A 24,723-nucleotide genomic window follows, 5' to 3' on the forward strand; every position below is an offset into this window, starting at 1 on the left:
ATTGACTTGCCTCATCAGTAAATGTTTATAAGGATGAATAGTGTGATTAAATTCCTTGAATTTTGACACATTATTATTCAGTCTAACAAAGCAGTAAGTGCTACTTCTTCACAGAATGGACTTTGCCTTCAGAAAGTATTCACACCCCTTACCTTTTTCCACATTTTGTTGTGTTACAGCTTGAATTAAAATGGATTAAATTTAGATTTTTTTGTCACTGGCCTACACAAATTACCCCATAAAGTGGAATTATGTTTTTGAAAAGCTGAAATGTCCTGAGTCAATAAGTATTCAACCCCTTTGTAATGGCAAGCCTAAATAAATTCAGGAGTAAAAATGTGCTTAACAAGTGACATAGTAAGTTGCATGAAATCACTCTGTGTGCAATAATAGTATTTCACATGATTTTTGAACGACTACCTCATCTCTGTACCCCACACATGCAATTATCTTGTCATGACTTCGGCCGAGGCTGCCTCCCCTCCTTGTTCGGGCAGGCTTCGGCGTTCGTCGTCACCGGCTTACTGCCGCTCCAATTATAATCACAATTGTCTTGTCTTGTCAATCACACACACCTGGTTCCTATCCCCTAATTAGTCTGTGTATAAGTGTTCCCTCTACCCCCTTGTCCTTGTTGATTGTTATTTGTGAGAGTAGTGTAGCTCGGTGGAGCTTCTCATAACATTGTGTTGCCAGGGTAGATTTTCCCCTGTGCCTATGTATTGTTGGATATCCGTTACAGTGTATTTGCCAGGGATGACAGTTTCCCCTGTGCCTGTTTCGTTGATCGCATTTTGAGTGCATTTATGTGTCTACGAAGGAATAAACTCTGTATTCGGTGATTACCCTCCTGCACTTGATTCCTTTCCATCACACTCATCACATATCTGTAAGATCCCACAGTTCAGCAGTGAATTTCAAACACAGATTCAACCACAAAGACCAGGGAGGTTTTCCAATGCCTCGCAAAGAAGGGCACCTATTGGAAGATGGTAAATATAAAAAAGCAGACATCGAATATCCATTTGAGCATGGTGAAGTTATTAATTACACTTTGGATGTTGTATCAATACACCCAGTCACTACAAAGATACAGGCATCCTTCCTAACTCAGTTGCCGGAGACAAAGGAAACTGCTTAAGGTTTCACCATGAGGCCAATGGTGACTTTAAAACAGTTACAGAGTGTAATGGCAGAAAACTGAGGATGGATAAACAACATTGTAGTTACTCCACAATACTAAGTTAATTGACAGAGTGAAAAGAAGGAAGCCTGTAAAGAATAAGAATATTCCAAAACATGCATCCTGTTTGCAACAAGGCACTGAAGTAATACTGCAAAAGATGTGGCAAAGCAATTAACTTTTTGTTCTGAATACAAAGTGTTATGTTTCAGGCAAATCCAATACAACTCATTACTGAGTACCACTCTCCATATTTTCAAGCATAGTGGTGGCTGCATCATGTTATGGGTATGCTTGTAATAGTTAAGGACTGGGGAGTTTTTTTGAATAAAAAAGAAACAGAATCCCAGTGGAAAACCTGGTTCAGTCTGCTTTGAACCAGACACTGGGATATTAATTCACCTTTCAGCAGGACAATAACTTAAAACACAAGGCCAAATCTACTCTGTAGTTGCTTACCAAGAAGATAGTGAATTTTCCTGAATGGCCAAGTTACAGTTTTGACTTAAATCTACTTGAAAAACTGTGGAAAGACCTGAAAATGGTTGTCTAGCAATGATCAACAACCAATTTGACAGAGCTTGAAGAATTAAAAAAATAATAATGGGCAAATATTGTACAATCCAGGTGTGGAAAGCTCTTAGAGACTTACCCAGAAAGACTCACAGCTCTAATTACTGCCAAAGGTGCTTCTACAAAGTATTGACTCAGGGGTGTGAATACTTATGTAAATTAGTGATTTCTCTATTTCATTTTCAATAGATTTTCTAAAACGTATAAAAAAACAAGTTTTCACTTTGTCATTATGGGTTATTGTGTGTAGATGGGTGAGAAAAAAATCAGTTTAATTCATTTTGGATTCAGGCTGTAATGCAACAAAATGTGGAATAAGTCAAGGGAAATGAATATTTTCTGAAGGTACTGTATATGAAGTAAATTGTCAATGTAATATTATTTTCTAACTCCAACCTACAGAACATATAAAACTATAAACTGCAGTTTTATGTATGGCAAAAGTGTTTTAGCCAAACATAGTGGTGTGTGGGTCAGCTGTTTGTTCACCCGCACCTACCCGCAATTGCTAATAACCCATCCGCAACCGCCCGACTATATGTGATAAAGTGAACATCTGAGGCCCGCACCCGACCCTAACCCGCTAATATAGAAAATGCACTGTAGGCTACATTCAGAGATGGCGTAATGATTTTTTTGACAATCTTTGCCGATTTGTTGCCTGATTTAGATATTTTCTGCTTATAATTTCTGACATTTTGGTCGGCTATTTGTTAGTCAACTTGTCTAAAATTAGGTAGACCTACATGCAGCTTCTCTTCTGTCAGTATGTTGCCCTATAAGACTGAATAAACCCACCAGAATAATGTCATATTAAAATTAATAGAATGAATGCTTCAATCTAGTTGACATCGCTAAAGTTTTCTCTGTCATCTCTACTTCTTTAGCAGAGCAAAGACGTTTAGGGACTGGGAAGAAAATGTAATAACTCAACAAAAAAAAATTACATCCAAATGACATCAGTTTGACCGGTTGTAAGGAAATAGAAAGCTGTGAAAACAATCTAACATGTTTCTAATAAGATTTCTGTTCGGCTTGGATGCATATTTTATGTGGTTGAATTACTATCAGCTTTCATGATGCTGATAAAGATAGCACCTCTACAGATGGTATCTAACTGCACATTCGCATTCTCTCAAGATGCTAAAATAAATAAATCATATTTCTCCACTCCTGTTCCCGAGTAAAAATGTTGCCTACATTTGGTGTATCATTTTACTGCAAGAAATGCTTAAATCTGCAGGAGTTAATATTTAGGCTATGTGAGAGGTTATAGACCTACAATCAGTGTCCAGATTTCAGTTTCTATTTAACCCATCTGAACAGTAGGCTACAGTTCCCTTGACGTGCCATAGGCCTATTTGAAGTCCCGTCTTGTGACTGTCGAATTTGATAGTGCCTCACAATCATCACACATACAGTGGGGGAAAAAAGTATTTAGTCAGCCACCAATTGTGCAAGTTCTCCCACTTAAAAAGATGAGAGAGGCCTGTCATTTTCATCATAGGTACACGTCAACTATGACAGACAAATTGAGAAAATAAATTCCAGAAAATCACATTGTAGGATTTTTTATGAATTTATTTGCAAATTATGGTGGAAAATAAGTATTTGGTCACCTACAAACAAGCAAGATTTCTGGCTCTCACAGACCTGTAACTTCTTCTTTAAGAGGCTCCTCTGTCCTCCACTCGTTACCTGTATTAATGGCACCTGTTTGAACTTGTTATCAGTATAAAAGACACCTGTCCACAACCTCAAACAGTCACACTCCAAACTCCACCTTGGCCAAGACCAAAGAGCTGTCAAAGGACACCAGAAACAAAACTGTAGACCTGCACCAGGCTGGGAAGACTGAATCTGCAATGGAAGACATACAATACCACTGATAATCTCCCTCAATCTGGGGCTCCACGCAAGATCTCACCCCGTGGGGTCAAAATTATCACAAGAACGGTGAGCAAAAATCCCAGAACCACACGGGGGGACCTAGTGAATGACCTGCAGAGAGCTGGGACCAAAGTAACAAAGCCTACCATCAGTAACACACTACGCCGCCAGGGACTCAAATCCTGCAGTGCCAGACGTGTCCCCCTGCTTAAGCCAGTACATGCCCAGGCCCGTCTGAAGTTTGCTAGAGTGCATTTGGATGATCCAGAAGAGGATTGGGAGAATGTCATATGGTCAGATGAAACCAAAATAGAACTTTTTGGTAAAAACTCAACTCGTCGTGTTTGGAGGACAAAGAATGCTGAGTTGCATCCAAAGAACACCATACCTACTGTGAAGCATGGGGGTGGAAACATCATGCTTTGGGGCTGTTTTTCTGCAAAGGGACCAGGACGACTGATCCGTGTAAAGGAAAGAATGAATGGGGCCATGTATCGTGAGATTTTGAGTGAAAACCTCCTTCCATCAGCAAGGGCATTGAAGATGAAACGTGGCTGGGTCTTTCAGCATGACAATGATCCCAAACACACCGCCCGGGCAACGAAGGAGTGGCTTCGTAAGAAGCATTTCAAGGTCCTGAAGTGGCCTAGCCAGTCTCCAGATCTCAACCCCATAGAAAATCTTTGGAGGGAGTTGAAAGTCCGTGTTGCCCAGCGACAGCCCCAAAACATCACTGCTCTAGAGGAGATATGCATGGAGGAACGGGCCAAAATACCAGCAACAGTGTGTGAAAACCTTGTGAAGACTTACAGAAAACGTTTGACCTGTGTCATTGCCAACAAAGGGTATATAACAAAATATTGAGAAACTTTTGTTATTGACCAAATACTTATTTTCCACCATAATTTGCAAATAAATTCATAAAAAATCCTACAATGTGATTTTCTGGATTTTTTTTCTTCATTTTGTCTGTCATAGTTGACGTGTACCTATGATGAAAATTACAGGCCTCTCTCATCTTTTTAAGTGGGAGATCTTGCACAATTGGTGGCTGACTAAATACTTTTTTCCCCCACTGTAACATTGCCGGCACTGCTATCATCCTCTTTTACCACTTCACCAAATCTTTCCCAAAAAGTAATTTTCTGGCCTTACCTTCTTTATTTTCTACTCTCCATTTCTCTTAGTGAATTAAACTCCCACATTGTCCGTTTTGCCTCTGTGGATCGACGTTAACTTTTCTGCCTGTTCCCAAAAGCATTTGGCATGTGGAGGCCCACAGTTAGACCCTAAAGCTTAGGCTTACGCTCTAATGCCATATAGCCTTAATTATGATAGAAAAACCTTAATGTAGCCTATAGATATAAATTGCACAAGAATGATACATTTATGGGTTTTTTAAGGTATTGTTTTCTCTTTATTCAACCCACCCGCCCTTCAACCACACAATATTTAATGACCCTAAACCCGCCCGCCCGCGGATATAACCACCGGGACTGCGGGCTATGAGTCAACCCGAGCATCACTAACACACACACACACAAACACACTCACACACACACACAAACACACACGCACACACAGTCACAGTCACAGTCCCATATGACCTGAGGTTGCTGTTCAAAAACACTCAACAATTACTCAGTGAACGTCATACACAGTCACCCTGTGCAGGGGAGAGAAGTTGGCAGCTAGAGGAAGTCTGAGTGCAATTTCCTCTTTATGAGAAACAGAGGGAGTCCTGAGGCTTGGGTGGGGGAAGAAAGTAGGGAGGAAAGAAAGAAAGAGGGGAAGAAATCCCTTTGCTTAATTCGGGCAATCTATCATCCTTCAAAGCAGTGCATCAGCCAGTGAAGGTTTTAAACTGTGTTTACTGGCCCCACTCCATTAGCTTGTTCAGACTGCTATTACTCATTACCCTCCACACACACACGCACACACGCACATACACACAATAGAGGCCTTCACGTTCCAAAATGGACTGGGGCTTTCTCACCCTGACCGGATATGCATACATTTATTTTTTAAATATAGAGACCCGTTCCGAACGGACCCGAGGACAACTAGACCCTTTCCTTATAGACCTGGTTGGATCCAGACCCGGGCCGATCTGAGTCAGGAAAGCAGCAGAAAAATACATTTTTAAGCTACTTTATTAACCAGAGCTGATAAAGCGCGAGGGAGAGGAGGTAGAGAGAGGTGACGCTCTATCAGGGGCCGTGCTGTGTCTGTAGGCTACTGTGAGTGTGAGCAAGTGACATGGTGAGCAGGGAGGAGGGAGGGAGAGAAGAGAGACAGCAACCAACCAAGCCAACTCTCGCTATAGTAGACTAATAGCTGCCATAGCTAGGTTATTTATCATCCAACATGATTACGTAGTACCTGTCTTGACCGCATCAAACTGGGAGAAGCTAGTTTAGCTAGCTAGGCTAATCGATGCATGCACTTTCTCATCCTACACAGTTACAAACAACGACAACTCCATTCAGAATATAAAGTAGCAGCCTACCTGTTAGCTCATGGTCGCTGTAGCCTTCCTTTAACTTTTAATTCCATCATTTTAATTCCATCTTCCATTGATTAGATATCGTCTAAATTTTGCAACACATGGAGGCTCTAGGACTGTAGCCTATTGCCGCTTTGATGACTTATGATTGGCCAAAACAACAACAACAAGCTACACGCTCCACTTGCATGAAAAGCAAGAGCAGCAGCATAAATGATTCAATTTATCTTTCTTTCTCTACTGCAGCAGTCGCCTTCGGATCTGTACGGGTCCTTCCGGACAAGTCAGTTAAAATTATACATACCCGAGACAATCATATCAGATTTGACCCAGATCCGTGACATTATTTAGAATTCTGGATCTGGACCCGCTCGTGTCTCGGATCGGGTTTCGGGTATAGGTCGATCCGTGAAGACCTCTAACACAAGCTAATATTCCGTTTTCTACAGAGCAGAGGTAATTGAATAAGCCTCTACTCAATCTGTAACGCTGAAGTGATACAGATTCCGCAATAGAAATGTAAAGATAATTTCTGATTGAGCTGACATATGCAGTGTTTACCGTGAATGAAGCCTTCGCTAAAGCGGGAACATGGCCTTAACATTTCAATCACGCTGTAAAGCTGAACTTTTGCGATGCGGATTGAGTAGAGCTCTTACTCTTTATAAACACAGTAAACTCAGGGAGGACTGAACTGGCTTTCCTGATTCACTTAATCAAATGATGGCACTCAGCCCACAGCCTTAGCACAAACCCACTCAAGCATGCAAACAACCAGGTCCTCCAAACTTCCTCAGAGGGAAGAGGTCTCACTTTCTGTCTCTGTTTGTTTAAAGCCCTATCAAGTGAACGAGTGAGTGTGTGTTAGTGTGTAAAAGAGTGTGAGTGTGATCTGTGACTGGTGTTTTGACTGGGGATGTACTAGCGGGACTGTAGTCTAAGCGTTAATGGATGGATGTGTAACAACAAAGAGAGAGAAGGAGAGAGGCCTGCATTAGCCAGGCTCTCAAAGACAAATCAATCAGCAAAGGACTTTGTATACCAATCCTGTCCTCTAGCCTTGGTGAGATGGAAACACAGGAGATGTTAGGAGATGTTAGGAGATACAGTTACCCTGGGAAGCTTTTAATCTGTCTGCCAGTAGAAAGCGTTGGGGTGAAGTGTTGCTGTCTGAGTGGTGTGTTAATATATATTATCTTTTAATATAAAGCGCCAAGTGACCTAGGAAAATTGTGTGTGTATGAAGCTTCAAGGAGAAGTGTAGGTGAATAAAGCCTCAAGGATAAGTATGTCCTGTGTGTAGAAAGCATTGTGTCGTTCTGTGTGTAGAAACAGCCTAGTCGTGGAGAGGGGTAACTGTCAGTTTGTTATTACAAGAACATCCCTTCAGCAGCTTAGACATCCTGAAGGCGACCAAGGCCAATAACCTCAGCCCTAGCACTCTGATCTAAGGTCAGTTTAGTGGTTTCCCTATAATGGTTTTGGGGGAAGGGGAGCTGATTGTAGATCTGTGCCTATGGGCTGGTGTGTCCTGTGGACCATATGGCAGACCTTGAGGTTCAAGGACACCACTGGTTCACAGACACAGACCATTCATCACTGGCGCACACACACATAGGACTCTTACCCAAGGATACGGAGGACACGCACACACACACACAAGCAAACTCGCAAGCACATTCACACACATGCACACACACACACATGCTCCATCCTCCTCTGCCTCCCTCTCACCTCAGCAGTGACCTTGGTGCAGTCTCAGACCTCCTAATATAGATCAGTTAGAGAGACTTTCACACAACGACAGACACAAATAGACCGGGGATAATGACCTCCTCCACTCCACCCTCTACAACTATACAGAGAGATCAGTCTCTCTCTCTCTCTCTCTCTCTCTCTCTCTCTCTCTGAATAAGCACAGCGGCAATCAGCTCGGTGTGTATTTGACAGATCATGTGAGTTGAATGTTACATCTGTCTAAAGCAGTGCATTAGAGGGAACATCAACAATGGCTCCTAGTGAGTTATGAACTGTGCTTCAATAGTGTGAAGGCAAAGAGTCCTCCTGACCTCCCCTTTTCCCTCTTTTTCTAGATTCTCTCTCACTCCTTTTCTACTTTCTCTCTTCCACCTGTCCTCGCTTTGTTTTCATCTCCTTCTCCCATCACGTTCTCTCCCTCACGCCCCATCTGTAACCATCTGGGGGTTTTCAGTGTCTGCTCACTCAAGGTGAGAGAGAATGTGTGTGTGTGTGTGAGAGAGACATATAGACAGAGAGTCTTGTCCTCTCTGTCAGAGCAGTACCCAGACCGTTACCTCACCTAGCACCATATAGGAGGCAGATCGTACTAGTCTCAGAGTTTATTAGAACTCAAGGGGCAGGCAAAAGGTAAGTCAAGGCAGGCAATCGTAATCCAAATCAGAGTCAGGCAGGTACAGGATGGCGGGCAGGATCAGGATCAGGACAGGCAGAAAGGTCAGAACTGGGAAGACTAAGAAAAACTAGCGCACAGGAACCACGGGAACACGCTGGTAGGACTTGACGGGACAAGACAAACTGGCAACAGACAAACAGAAAACGCAGGTATAAATACACAGGAGATAATGGGGACAAATGGGAGACACCTGGTGGGGGGTGGAGACAAGCACAAGACAGGTGAAACAGATCAGGGTGTGACAGACACAGTGGAACAGCATCATCTAACACTGGCTATTAATGGACAACACTGTAGAATACAACTCAGGAAGAGAGCACTTTATATCTGCAGAGCTTTGTTTATCCATATTTGGTGGTGATATAAATTGTAGTTGTCTTTAGTGGTACTTTTCAATAAAGAATGTGATAATTATGAATATTTGAATGCACACACATTCTCTCTCTCTCTCTCTCTCTCTCTCTCTCTCTCTCTCTCTCTCTCTCTCTCTCTCTCTCTCTCTCTCTCTCTCATCTTTGGTTTAGGTCACCTGAGTATGGTACAGACATTATAAGCCACAGAGGGTTTAAGGAGGATCAGATGATAGCAGAGCAGCTAGTATGAAAGGTCTCAGAATCAAATGAGGGTAACAGAGAAAGCCTGTCTGTTAGATCTGTAGCTACTTCTACACAACAACTATATCAATGTAGTGGAAGTGTTTCATTTTCTTGGTGCAGGTCTTTCCTGGTAGAAATGTGTGTTGGTGTTCTTCTTTTATTCTTCTTATCCAGAGGAGACAGAGGAATAAGCAGGGCAGAAAAAAAACAAAGGAGAAAGAACACCCCTCTTTTATTTTCTATTCAGCGTCATGGCAGCCACCTCCAGCTGTCTGTGTTAACACACACACACACACTTGGATCCTGCTGCTTCACTGTGGAAGCCTACATAAGACCCTGGTTTGGTAATCTACTGGTCTACATGTGTCACGCCCTGGCTCTGGGGACTCTAGTATGTTGAGCCAGGGTGTGAGTTTTCATTTGTTTTTCGTTCTAGGTTATTATTTCTAGGTTGGACAGTGTGGTTCTCAATCAGAGGCAACATGTATCAGCTGTTGCTTGTTGTCTCTGATTGGGAACCATACTTAGGCAGCCAGTTTTCCCACAGTGTTTGTGGGATCTTGTTCCTGTTTAGGTTTGTGTCTGAACCGAGGACGTCACGTTATCGTTTATTGTTTTGTTCATAGTATTACTCAAATAATAAAGATATGTTCACCTTCCACGCTGCGCCTTGGTCCTCTGTTCCCGACGATCGTGACAGAAGATCCCACCAAGACTGGACCAAGCAGCGTGTCCAGGAGCTATCGCCAGGGAGATTTCTAGCGGATATCCTTCGCCTCCTCGACTGGGTCAAGCCGTGTGAGGAAGAGAGAGGCTGGACTTGGAAGCAGAAGGGCGAAAGTCTGGCGAGAGACATGGAGACCTGGTCCACGGGTAGGAGAGACGCCCAGAATTTTTTTAGGGGGGGCTCATGCCGTGGACGACGGGGCAGCAGGAGGCCGCCAGGTTACGGGAGTCACTGGTCACCAGGGGGAAAGAGGATGTAGAGGCACGGCGAGAGGTACTGGGGTGTGTTGCCAGTCCGGTCCGGCCTGTTCCTGATCCCCGCGTAGGGCCAGTGTTGTGTGTTCCCAGTACGGTCCGGCCTGTTCCTGCCACTCGCACCAAGCCTACGGTGCGCGTCGCCAGCTCGGCCCGGCCTGTTCCTGCTCCCCGCACCAAGCCTGTGGTGCGCGTCGCCAGCCCAGTCCGGCCCATTCCTGCTCCCCGAACCAAGTCAGTGGTGCGCTTCGTCAGCCCGGTCCGGTCCGCTCCTGCTCCCCGCACCAAGTCAGTGGTGCGCTTCGTCAGCCCGGCTCGGCCCGTTCCTGCTCCCCGCACCAAGTCAGTGGTGCGCTTCGTCAGCCCGGTCCGGCCCGCTCCTGCTCCCCGCACCAAGTCAGGGGTGCATTTCGTCAGCCTGGCTCGGCCCATTCCTGCTCCCCACACCAGGCCAGTGGTGTGCGTCGTCAGTCCGGCACAGCCCGTGCCTGTTCCACCGGTGCCTGGTTCGGCACGGGTCAGCTGCTTCGCGCCGGAGCTGGAGCAATCCGCTCCACCAGTGTGCAGTCCAGCTCCGGTCAGCAGGGCCAGACCGGACCAGGGGTACTTTGGGGGGTTAGAGAGGGAGTGGGGATCATGCCCAGAGCCGGATCCGCCGCCAAGGCGGAGTGCCCATCCGGTCCCTCCCCTGTGGTGTTTGGTTGGCGCGGTCGGAGTCCGCGCCTTTGGGGGGGGGTACTGTCACGCCCTGTCTCTGGGGACTCTAGTATGTTGAGCCAGGGTGTGAGTTTTCATTTGTTTTTCGTTCTAGGTTAGTATTTCTAGGTTGGCCAGTGTGGTTCTCAATCAGAGGCAACATGTATCAGCTGTTGCTTGTTGTCTCTGATTGGGAACCATACTTAGGCAGCCAGTTTTCCCACAGTGTTTGTGGGATCTTGTTCCTCTTTAGGTTTGTGTCTGAAACGAGGACGTCACGTTATCGTTTATTGTTTTGTTCATAGTATTACTCAAATAATAAAGATATGTTCACCTTCCACGCTGCGCCTTGGTCCTCTGTTCCCGACGATCGTGACAACATGTGATATTCTCCCTCTCCTTCCCTCTCTCCCTCTCCTTCCCTCTCTCCCTCTCCTTCCCTCTCTCCAATTCAAAGGGCTTTATTGGCATGGGAAACATACACTTGCATTGACAAAGCAAGTGAAATAGACAATAACCAAAAGTGAAATAAACAATCAGAAATTAACAGTAAACATTACACTAACAAAAGTTTCAAAGGAATAGAGACATTTCAAATGTCATATTATGGCTATGTACAGTGTTGTAACAAGTACAAAAGGGAAAGCAAATAAACATAAATATGGGTTGTATTTACAATGGTGTTTGTTCTTCACTGGTTGCCCTTTTCTTGTGGCAACATGTCACAATTCTTGCTGCTGTTATTGCACACTGTGGTATTTCACCTAATACATAGATATGGGAGTTTATCAAGATTGGATTTGTTTTCAAATTTTTTGTGGGTCTGTGTAATCTGAGGGAAATGTAAGTCTCTAATATGGTCATAGCTGGAACGACCTAGCGAACAGACGCGAACTGGCTGAATTGATTCAGTGGCTAGCTTTGCACTTAACTGGCTAACAGTAGCTACTAAGGGTAAGTTATAACCTACATTTGTGTTTTGTTTTTACATACTGGTAACCAGAGTCGTTTAAGGGAATTCGGGACATGGGTGACTAGTTAATGTTAGCTTGGCTCTCTCTGTGTGTTCGTGCCGTGGGAGGAGGGGATTTTTCATTGGCAGAGAGCAATGGCTAGCTAGTATGCTAACTATTCTAGCTAACTAACTGGCTGAATAAGTTGACGACGGACTCACTCAAACTGTCAAAACTAACCCAAAACTTTACACAACGTTAGACACGGACACGAATGATCTGCTTGGCATGTTAACACACTGGTGGTTTGTTGTAACCGAGTATTGGTGCTAAACCGTGTTATTGGAGGCTGCATGCTAGTTGGCTGTGGCGTCATAGGATTCGGTGCCCTGGACGGTTTTCACAGAAGAATACTGTACCAAGTTAGCTAGCTGAATAAACTAAGTTAGTCTATTCCTAGAAAACATTGAACCGCTGTAGTTTACAACAATTATAAATTCTAAAGTGGAAGTTGGGAGAGTTATATTTGAGTGTTTCAGTGAAACGTAAGTGAGGGAGGCCCCGCTCTCTCGCTTTCCCAGATGTTTAGTTCATTTCATTCCGATCTCCTTTGCATTATTGTAGCCATTTTCTGTAGCCTGTCAACTATGTGTCTGTCTATCCCTGTTCTCTCCTCTCTGCACAGGCTATGCAAACACCTCACACCGCGTGGCTGCTGCCACTCTAACCTGGTGGTCCCTGCACGCACGACCCACGTGGAGTTCCAGGTCTCCAGCAGCCTCTGGAACTGCCGTTCATCTCAGCCTATGCTACCCTCCAGTCCCTCGACTTCTTGGCGCTGACGGAAACATGGATTACCACAGAAAACACTGCTACTCCTACTGCTCTCTCCTCGTCTGACCATGTGTTCTCGCATACCCCGAGAGCATCTGGTCAGCGGGGTGGTGGCACAGGAATCCTCATCTCTCCCAAGTGGATATTCTCTCTTTCTCCCCTGACCCATCTGTCTATCTCCTCATTTGAATTCCATGCTGTCACAGTCACTAGCCCATTCAAGCTTAACATCCTTATCATTTATCGCCCTCCAGGTTCCCTTGGAGTGTTCATCAATGAGCTTGACGCCTTGATAAGTTCCTTTCCTGAGGATGGCTCACCCCTCACAGTTCTGGGTGACTTTAACCTCCCTACGTCTACCTTTGACTCATTTCTCTCTGCCTCCTTCTTTCTACTAATCTCCTCATTTGACCTCACTCTCTCACCGTCCCCCCCCTACTCACAAGGCAGGCAATACGCTTGACCTCATCTTTACTAGATGCTGTTCTTCTACAAATCTCACTGCATCTCCCCTCCAAGTCTCCGACCACTCCTTTGTATCCTTTTCTCTCTCGCTCTCCTCCAACACTACTCACTCTGCCCCTACTCAGATGGTAATGCGCCGTCGCAACCTTCGCTCTCTCTCTCCCGCTACTCTCTCCTCTTCCATCCTATCATCTCTTCCCTCTGCTCAATCCTTCTCCCTCCAATCTCCTGATTCTGCCTCCTCAACCCTCCTCTCCTCCCTTTCTGCATCATTTGACTCTCTATGTCCCCTATCCTCCCGGCCGGCTCGGTCCTTCCCTCCTGCTCTGTGGCTTGACGACTCATTGCGAGCTCACAGAACAGGGCACCGGGCAGCCGAGCGGAAATGGAGGAAAACTAGACTCCCTGCGGACCTGGCATCTTTTCACTCCCTCCTCTCTACATTTTCTTCCTCTGTTTCTGCTGCTAAAGCCACTTTCTACCACTCTAAATTCCAAGCATCTGCCTCTAACCCTAGGAAGCTCTTTGCCACCTTCTCCTCCCTGCTGAATCCTCCTCCCCCTCCCCCCACTCCCCCCCTTCCTCCCTCTCTGTGGATGACTTCGTCAACCATTTTGAAAAGAAGGTTGACGACATCCGATCCTCGTTTGTTAAGTCAAATGACACCGCTGGTCCTGCTCACACTGCCCTACCCTATGCTTTGACTTCTTTCTCCCCTCTCTCTCCAGATGAAATCTTGCGACTTGTGACGGCCGGCCGTCCAACAACCTGCCCGCTTGACCCTATCCCCTCCTCTCTTCTCCAGACCATTTCCGGAGACCTTCTCCCTTACCTCACCTCGCTCATCAACTCATCCTTGACCGCTGGCTATGTCCCTTCCGTCTTCAAGAGAGCGAGAGTTGCACCCCTTCTCAAAAACCTACACTCGATCTCTGACAGACCAGTATCCCTTTTTTCTTTTCTCTCCAAAACTCTTAAGCATGCCGTCTTTAGCCAACTCTCTTGCTATCTCTCTCAGAATGACCTTCTTGATCCAAACCAGTCAGGTTTCAAGATGAACTAAACATCTGGCACGGAGGCTCTCCACACTGCTAAAGCTAACTCTCTCTCCTCTGCTCTTGTCCTTCTAGACCGGTCTGCTGCCTTTGATACTGTGAACCATCAGATCCTCCTCTCCACCCTCTACGAGTTGGGCATCTCCGGCGCGTCTCACTCTTGGATTGCGTCCTACCTGACATGTCGCTCCTACCAGGTGGCGTGGCGAGAATCTGTCTCCGCACCACGTGCTCTCACCACTGGTGTCCCCCAGGGCTCAGTTCTAGGCCCTCTCCTATTCTCGCTATACACCAAGTCACTTGGCTCTGTCATATCCTCACATGGCCTCTCCTATCATTGCTACGCAGACGACACACAATTAATCTTCTCCTTTCCCCCTTCTGATAACCAGGTGGTGAATCGCATCTCTGCATGTCTGGCAGACATATCAGTGTGGATGATGGATCACCACCTCAAGCTGAACCTCGGCAAGACGGAGCTGCTCTTCCTCCCGGGGAAGGACTGCCCGTTCCATGATCTCGCCATCACGGTTGACAACTCCGTTGTGTCCTCCTCCCAGAGTGCAAAGAGCCTTGGCGTGACCCTGGACAACTCCCTGTCGTTCTCCGCTAACATCAAGGCGGTGACCCGATCCTGTAGGTTCATGCTCTACAACATTCGCAGAGTATGACCCTGCCTTACACAGGAAGCGGCACAGGTCCTAATCCAGGCACTTGTCATCTCCCGTCTGGATTACTGCAACTCGCTGTTGGCTGGGCTCCCTGCCTGTGCCATTAAACCCCTACAACTCATCTAGAACGCCGCAGCCCGTCTGGTGTTCAAACTTCCCAAGTTCTCTCACATCACCCCGCTCCTCCGCACACTCCACTGGCTTCCAGTTGAAGCTCGCATCTGCTACAAGACCATGGTGCTTGCCTACGGAGCTGTGAGGTGAACGGCACCTCCGTACCTTCAGGCTCTGATCAGTCCCTACACCCAAACGAGGGCATTGCGTTCATCCACCTCTGGCCTACTGGCCCCCCTACCTCTGCGGAAGCACAGTTCCCGCTCAGCCCAGTCAAAACTGTTCGCTGCTCTGGCACCCCAATGGTGGAACAAGCTCCCTCATGATGCCAGGACAGTGGAGTCACTCACCACCTTCCGGAGACACTTGAAACCCCACCTCTTTAAGGAATACCTGGGATAGGATAAAGTAATTCTTCTACCCCCCCTTACCCCACCCCAAAGAAAAAAATAATATATATATTGTAAAGTGGTTGTCCCACTGGCTATCATAAAGTGAATGCACCAATTTGTAAGTCGCTCTGGATAAGAGCGTCTGCTAAATGACGAAAATGTAAAATGTAAATGTCATACATTTGCCAGGAGGTTAAGAAGTGCAGTTCAGTTTCCATTTCATTTTGTGGGCAGTGTGCACATAGCCTGTTTTCTCCTGAGAGCCAGGTCTGCCTACGGCGGCCTCTCTCAATAGCAAGGCTATGCACACTGTACATAGTCAAAGCTTTCCTTGATGTTGGGTCAGTCACAGTGGTCAGGTATTCTGCCACTGTGTACTACTCTCTGTTTAGGGCCAAATAGCATTCCAGTTTGCACAGTTTTTGTTAATTATCTTTTTGTTTTCTCATGATTTGGTTGGGTCTAATTGTGTCTCACACACACACACACACACACACACACACACACACACACACACACACACACACACACACACACACACACACACACACACACACACACACACACACACACACACACACACACACACACACACACACACACACACACACACACACACACACACACACACACACACACACACACACACACACACACACACACACACACACACACACACACACACACACACACACACACACACACACACACACACACACACACACACACACACAGCTAGCCTAGCGGTTAAGAGCATTGGGCCAGCAACTGAAAGGCTGGTTCGAATACCTGAGCTGGAAAGGTGGAAAAATCTCAATTGGATTGAGGTCTGGGCTTTGACTAGGCCATTCCAAGACATTTAAATGTTTCCCCTTAAACCACTCCACTCAAATGTTGCTTTAGCAGTATGCTTAGGGTCATTGTCCTGCTGGAAGGTGAACCTCCGTCCCAGTCTCAAATCTCTGGAAGACTCTGGAAGACTGAAACAATAATTTCCCTGTATTTAACGCCATCCATTATTCCTTCAATTCTGACCAGTTTCCCAGTCCCTGCCGATGAAAAACATCCCCACAGCATGATGGTGTTCTCGAGGTGTTGGGTTTGCGCCAGACATAGCATTTTCCTTGATGGGCCAAAAAGTTCAATTTTAGTCTCCCACATGTCTCCCACATGCCTTTTGGCGATCACCAAACGTGTTTGCTTATTTTTTTCTTTAAGCAATGACTTTTTCTGGCCACTCTTCCGTAAAGCCCAGCTCTGTGGAGTGTACGGCTTAAAGTGGTCCTGTGGACAGATACTCCAATCTCCGCTGTGGAGCTTTGCAGCTCCTTCAGGGTTATCTTTGGTCTCTTTGTTGCCTCTCTGATTAATGCCCTCCTTGCATGGTCTGTGAGTTTTGGTGGGCGGCCCTCTCTTGGCAGGTTTGTTGTGGTGCCATATTCTTTCAATTTTTTAATAATGGATTTAATGGTGCTCCGTGGGATGTTCAAAGTTTCTGATATTTTTTTATAACCCAACCCTGATCTGTACTTCTCCACAACTTTGTCCCTGACCTGTTTGGAGAGCTTCTTGGTCTTCATGGTGCCGCTTGCTTGGTGGTGCCCCTTGCTTAGTGGTGTTGCAGACTCTGGGGCCTTTCAGAACAGGTGTATATATACTGAGATCATGTGACAGATCATGTGACACTTAGATTGCACACAGGTGGACTTTATTTAACTAATTATGTGACTTCTGAAGGTAATGGGTTGCACCAGATCTTATTTAGGAGCTTCATAGCAAAGGGGGTGAATACATAAGCACGCACCACTTTTCCGTTATTTATCTTTTCGAATTTTTTGAAACAAGTTATTTTTTTTTATTTCACTTCACCAATTTTGACTATTTTGTGTATGTCCATTACATGAAATCCAAATAAAAATCAATTTAAATTACAGGTTGTAATGCAACAAAATAGGAGAAACACCAAGGGGGATGAATACTTTTGTAAGGCACTGTACATATTTGTGTATCTTGCTACAGGTTTAATTTCATAATTTGAACATGATGCAGCAGACTTGTTTGTTATTGCTTGATTACATCACAGTATCTCTATATTGTGACCTTTAACCAGAACACATTTCCTTGTTTACCATAACCCATTTTGAAATGAGCAAATTGATCCATTTTGGAAAATAGCATGAAATTAAAAACCTCAAGGCTACATGCACCCCAATGGAATTGATTTAATTAAAACGCTAAATAAACACTGTTTATATGAAGCCGATTTATGCTGTATGTCATTAAAACAGCGTGGATAACACAGAGAGCAGAAAAGCCAATATTCCTCTCTGAGCTGAGTAGAAATAGACCTGTGAGAGCTATAACACGCTGCTCTGTAAGTTCTTCCTCGCCTGGATAACCTTGAATCAAACCTCAGATGAGAAGAAAAGCTATTTTCACTTCCCTCCCAGACGAGAGAGAGAGAGAGAGAGCAAGAGAGAGAGAGAGGGAGCATGTGTTTCTGCTTGCCACCCTGTGAATTCACCATCTCATCTGATGATGGGTCTCCACCTGTCTCCATTTACAGCTAGAGATTCCTTTCACACTATAAACTACTGATTAATTAATATTTTGCTGTGGCTATAACACCTACGACATCTCAGTAGAGTGGTTCTCATGTTGCACTGTGAGAGTGTGTATGTCTGAGTGTGAATATATATATATATATATATATATTATTTTGTCATATGGATATACAGTGCCTGTGTTGAGGGATGCAATAGAATCATGCAGAAAGGAATGGAAATGTTATAAGGCTTTTTGTTTGTGTGTGTGTGTGAAGTTCATGTTCAAGTGGAGGATGTTGAAGAAGTCTGTTTCTTTCCCAGCATGCCACAGCACTGCTAGATGTCTCTATACAAGCCTGCACCTCTATCCATCACATCCCTCTCTTGGGACCTCCCCTAAAGGTCACAACCTCCCATCTCTGAGGTCATCTCTCCACCCTCCCTGTCCCCCATCACCCCATTACCCCCTTTCCTCTGACCCTCTCTGTCGGGGCAGTCTTGGGAAACTGTCCTTATGGCTGATTTATTGAGTTGAGCAATCGTGGAGCTATGGAGAGGGCAGGGGGGTTTGCTGGGTCTCTCTCCCAGGAAAACCCCCTCCTCCCTGGGCAGCGGTGATTTAGTGAAGGGGTAACCCTTCGGAGCTCAAAGCGGAGGATGCTGTAGCTATAATGTTATCGGTTAAAGAGATTGAGATCTGAAATCCATCAACAACAGAGTCATCAGTCCTAACAGTGAGGCCAATGACTCAGTATAACTACAGCGACAGACAGAGGTCCTGCTGGAGAGAGTGTAGTGATAAATAATATTTATTATCTACATTTGATAAACCTGACTGTCTGACTCCATTTAATATTACAGTAAAACCATATACAATCAAGTATTATGCGTTTAGCTGACTAAGATCAAGAAATGGTCGTGAGAAGCGAATGCAAAACGCAAGCATTATTTAATAACTTTGTAAAATGAATGAATTCACATACAAGGCATAAAGCTTAAGTTACAAAGCATTAACAAGCATTACAAGGCATTCACAATCTAGGCATGAAAATCCTAGAGTTACAAAGCAAAGCATGAATGTAACAGGCCTACTCAGGCCCAAGGCCGAGCAGCCAGCAAGATAAACATGTTCATAAACCTTTCTACAGAATGGATAACAGGAGCAAGCGAGAGAACAGACCTTTATTCCATTTATACCAGATCTGACTTGTTTATATTCTAAATCAATTGTTGACCAATCCACAGACCAAACCAAAGGTAATACAACTAAAATATCCAATTGGATCAAACCAACCAACATCCTCTAGGAAGGGGATCACATCTACTGTATGGCGCCATAGAGATATAGTAAGACAGCATTCCTGAGAGGACAACTGCATACAGTGTCGTCAGAGTTCACTCTGAACAACTACAAGTAACCACAGAGATCATACATCCATATAGATGGCATCAAAGTTATCCTCAGAGAACAAGTTTTAGATACCAGACATGGATGCAATAGTGTTGTTCTAACACACATTTCTGTAGTCAATTCTCTGGTTACTGTTGGAGAGAGAGCACAGAGAGCACATAGTTCAGGCCTGAGCCTACAAGAGAGATGAAGGGATGGAGAGAGGGATCTGTGATTCCCATACTCTGACAGGGCCAGATGGAGATGCCCTGTATTGATGTGTTGTATTACTGAGTCTTGTCTGGTACTCACCTGGAGTCAGGCATGTACTCTGCATCTCGCGTAAGATATGTTAGAATATCTAGTTAGATATTATACGTCATCATCTGTTAGGACATTTGTATTATTTATTTAAAGGCTCTGTATGTTATTAAGATATAGTAACACAGAGATACACAAATGACTAGTTAGTTCACATTGGCCCGGTACAGTTTACTTTTGGGTACATTTTATCACCACTTGAAGACAATGGATATACAACAACCCCATAATGTACAGCCGCAGAGATAAGAACAACTGAAACAGTACACATCATCTCTCATTATACTAATGCTCTCTTCAACAATAAAATGCATTGTGCTGAAGTCTGCGTTTCTGCTGACAGTTCCTATTAACATTCATAGGACGTGGTTTGGTCAATCCAGTCTGATAGAGGATAATAGAAAATTACTGTTTAATCCTATTTAGATAAGAGTGTGTCTGTTTGGACCAGTTAGAGAAAAGCTGACATAGAGACGCTGTCATAAGATGGGATCTCCCCTGTAACACAAACACAAGCGTGTAGTGGGGTAATATTTATTGTATGCATATTATACAGTTGTGAGAGTTCAGTGACCGGCCGGAGGAAGACGACACGACAGCACCCTCCTCAGGGGATAGGTACTCAGTGTAAAGCCAATTAGTACACAGCTGGGTCCACTAATTGCGTGGTGTCTCCCTCTATATAGGTGTGCCAGGAGATGAGCTCGAGGCTGGGAGCAGACACGGGGACCTGTGAGGACCTTCCTACCTCAGAGAAAGCGTCTTCATCTGATGCACCTTGGCTCTATGTAAAACAAGGCAGGCTATAGATAGAGAGAAGCGTTCCCCCTGTAAATATTATGTGTAGACAATAGTCTAAAGACAGGTGAAGCCTGTGTTGTTGACCAATAGTATTACTGTAAAGTTAACCTCCAATCAGATATCAGACCCACAGACCTGTAAAGACAACAGAGCCTCTGCTTCTCAGAGGTGTGACAGAATGGGGGTTGGAGAGATAATACAGAGAAGGCTGAATTTCTGCGAAGACAACAAAACCTTTTGCATGATAAGAAGAGTCACTTCGGGGGCTGCCCTACAAGCGTGCACGCACGCACGCACACACAGACACACTCGTTTGTTTGACTATCCTTGTGGGGGACCAAACAATTGATTCCCATTCAAAATCCTATTTTCTCTAACCTCTAACCCTAACCCTTACCCTAACCTAACCCTAATCCCAAACACCTAAACCTAACCCTAACTCCTAACCTTAACCCCTAACCCTAATTGTAAACCTAACCCTAAACCTAACCCCTAAGTCTAAAATAGCCTTTTTCCATGTGGGGAGTTGCAAAATGTCTCTACTTGTCTGAATTGTCCTTGTTTTACTATGCTTGCTCTGGTCCCCACAAGGATAGTAAAACCAAAAACACACACATACACACACACAAATGCCTCTTATCAGATCAGCCAGTGGAATACATTTGAATTACAGATGGACATGGATGTTAAAGTCTTTCCATCTCAGTCACATAAATCGATGAAAATAATATTCAGGGCTCATGTCATGTCTCAGAGATATCATCTCTATGAGATATGAAGAGCCTGCTGAGGCGACACAAACCCTCCATCCAGGAGAAGAGAAAACCTGTAATCTCTCCTTCACTTACTGATCTCCCTCTGATTGTTTTCTATTGACTTTTTTTTGTGAGACACTAAGTCTTGAAGAAGAAATGAACAACCATCATGTATTGGTGGATCAGATTGTTATTAGATTATTTGACAGAAGGTCTAAACATGTTTGAGTACATGCTGGATTCATTTTGTCTGGCTTTACTGTAATACATTTACATTTTAGTCATTTAGCAGAAGCTAGAGCGACTTACAGTTAGTGAGTGCATACAGTTTCCATACTGGCCCCCCGTGGGAATCGAACCCACAACCCTGGCGTTGCAAGCGCCATGCTCTACCAACTGAGCTACAGGTGTGCCATATGATAAATAACCTGGGCTAGGGTTAAGGTTAGAGTTAGGATTATGGCTAGGGTTGGAGCTAGGGTCAGGGCTAGGGTTAGGTTTGAGGCTAGGGCAAGGCAAACTACAGTGAGGGAAAAAAGTATTTAATCCCCTGCTGATTTTGTACGTTTGCCCACTGACAAAGACATGATCAGTCTATAATTTTAATGGTAGGTTTATTTGAACAGTGAGAGACAGAATAACAACCAAAAAATCCAATCCATGTCAAAAATGTTATAAATTGATTTGCATTTTAATGAGGGAAATAAGTATTTGACCCCTCTGCAAAACATGACTTAGTACTTGGTGGCAAAACCCTTGTTGGCAATCACAGAGGTCAGACGTTTCTTGTAGTTGGCCACCAGGTTTGCACACATCTCAGGAGGGATTTTGTCCCACTCCTCTTTGCAGATCTTCTCCAAGTCATTAAGGTTTCGAGCCTGACGTTTGGCAACTCGAACCTTCAGCTCCCTCCACAGATTTTCTATGGGATTAAGGTCTGGAGACTGGCTAGGCCACTCCAGGACCTTAATGTGCTTCTTCTTGAGCCACTCCTTTGTTGCCTTGGCCGTGTGTTTTGGGTCATTGTCATGCTGGAATACACATCCACGACCCATTTTCAATGCCCTGGCTGAGGGAAGGAGGTTCTCACACAAGATTTGACGGTACATGGCGCCGTCCATCGTCCCTTTGATGCGGTGAAGTTGTCCTGTCCCCTTAGCAGAAAAACACCCCCAAATCATAATATTTCCACCTCCATGTTTGACGGTGGGGATGGTGTTCTTGGGGTCATAGGCAGCATTCCTCATCCTCCAAACACGGCGAGTTGAGTTGATGCCAAAGAACTCGATTTTGGTCTCATCTGACCACAACACTTTCACCCAGTTCTCCTCTGAATCATTCAGATGTTCATTGGCAAACTTCAGACGGGCCTGTATATGTGCTTTCTTGAGCAGTCCTTCACAACGTAGTGTGTTGCCAATTGTTTTCTTGGCGACTATGGTCCCAGCTGCCTTGAGATCATTGACAATATCCTCCCGTGTAGTTCTGGGCTGATTCCTCACCATTCTCATGATCATTGCAACTCCACGAGGTGAGATCTTGCATGGAGCCCCAGGCCGAGGGAGATTGACAGTTCTTTTGTGTTTCTTCCATTTGCGAATAATCGCACCAACTGTTGTCACCTCACGAAGCTGCTTGGCGATGGTCTTGTAGCCCATTCCAGCCTTGTGTAGGTCTACAATCTTGTCCCTGACATCCTTGGAGAGCTCTTTGGTCTTGGCCATGGTGGAGAGTTTGGAATCTGATTGATTGATTGCTTCTGTGGACAGGTGTCTTTTATACAGGTAACAAACTGAGATTAGGAGCACTCCCTTTAAGAGTGTGCTCCTAATCTCAGCTCGTTACCTGTATAAAAGACTCCTGGGAGACAGAAATCTTTCTGATTGTGAGGGGGTCAAATACTTATTTCCCTCATTAAAATGCAAATCAATATTTAACATTTTTGACATGCATTTTTCTGGATTTTGTTGTTGTTATTCTGTCTCTCACTGTTCAAATAAACCTACCATTAAAATTATAGTCTGATCATTTCTTTGTCAGTGGGCAAACGTACAAAATCAGCAGGCGATCAAATACTTTTTTCCCTCACTGTATATACCAGTATTCATTCACGGCCAGTTTGGATTTTTACTTTACCTTCTATAAGGGATGGATCGAAATTTACACAATGGGTACCTGGAGGAAAAAGGGGGGAGTCATGCTTTTTCAATTTCAGTTTTGTGGAGGGTTTAGTATTTTTTACATCTAGTCCAGGGGAGGGTCATGTAATTTGTAATTGATGACATTTCAATATTTCTCAGTTTTTACAATTATACTGAACAAAAATATAAACGCAACATGTGTTGGTCCCATGTGTGTTGGTCCCATGTTTCATGATCTGAAATAAAAGATCCCAGACATTTTCCATACACACAAAAAGCTTATTTATCTCAAATTTTGTGCAAAAAATTGTTTACATCCCTCTTAGTGAGTATTTTTCCTTTGCCAAGATAATCCATCCACCTGACAGGTGTGGCATATCAATAAGCTGATTAAACAGCATGATTATTACACAGGTGCACCTTGTGCTAGGGACAATAAAAGTCCACTCTAAAATGTGCAGTTTTGTCACACAACACAATGCCACAGATGTATAAAGTTTTGAGGGAGCGTGCAATTGGCATGCTGACTGCAGGAATGTCCACCAGAGCTGTTGCCAGAGAATTGAATGTTCATTTTTATACCATAAGCCACCTCCAAAGTCATTTTAGAGAATTTGGCAGTACGTCCAACCAGCCTCACAACCGCAGACCACGTGTAACCACGCCAACCTAGGACCTCCACATCCGGCTTCTTCACCTGCAGGATCGTCTGAGATCAGCCACCCAGACAGCTGATGAAATAAAGCCCTTTGGTGGGGAAAAACTCATTCTGATTGGCTGGGCCTGGCTCCCCAGTGGGTGGGCCTATCCCCTCCCAGGCTCACCTATGGCTGCGCCCCTGCCCAGTCATGTGAAATCCATAGATTAGCTGTAAAATACCTGGGAAAGACGTGACTCCGATGCATATGGGGATATCATTGTTCCGTTTCTTTCATTCAGAGGCTGAGCTACAACCTTCTATAGCCGAGGAGACAAAAACTTTACTTTGCTTGGGAAGTACTCTAATTCTGTCACTATCAATTGATTAAGCTTTTCACTTTCTGTACACTAGAAGACCCAGACAGCTTTTAGGGAAACACTTGTAACCTTCTCTCGTTGGGTTAAGACACGAAGAAGAGTAGCCAGCAGTTAATGCTTACATTTTTCTGCGTCGGTAGGCCTACTCTGGCTGGGGTGGAATGGTAGCTTTTGAAAGTGCCATGCTCAGATGACGTCTCAGAATTGGCATAAGATGAACACATAGGCCTATCCCTCTGTCCATTCCTAGCCTGTAATTTCGGTAATTTGTGTGGTATTAAAACATGTTCTGCTAATATGTAAAATGATGTAGAATTGCATGAAATGTTTATGAAAGGCGTTTTTCTCAGACTTGCAAATACAATGATAAATTCATGCATTTACTATAAAGGAGATCTTTCCACCCCTA

The sequence above is a fragment of the Coregonus lavaretus genome (assembly GCF_964263955.1).
Source record: "Coregonus lavaretus genome assembly, contig: HAP1_SCAFFOLD_277, whole genome shotgun sequence".
Classification (NCBI taxonomy): domain Eukaryota; kingdom Metazoa; phylum Chordata; class Actinopteri; order Salmoniformes; family Salmonidae; genus Coregonus; species Coregonus lavaretus.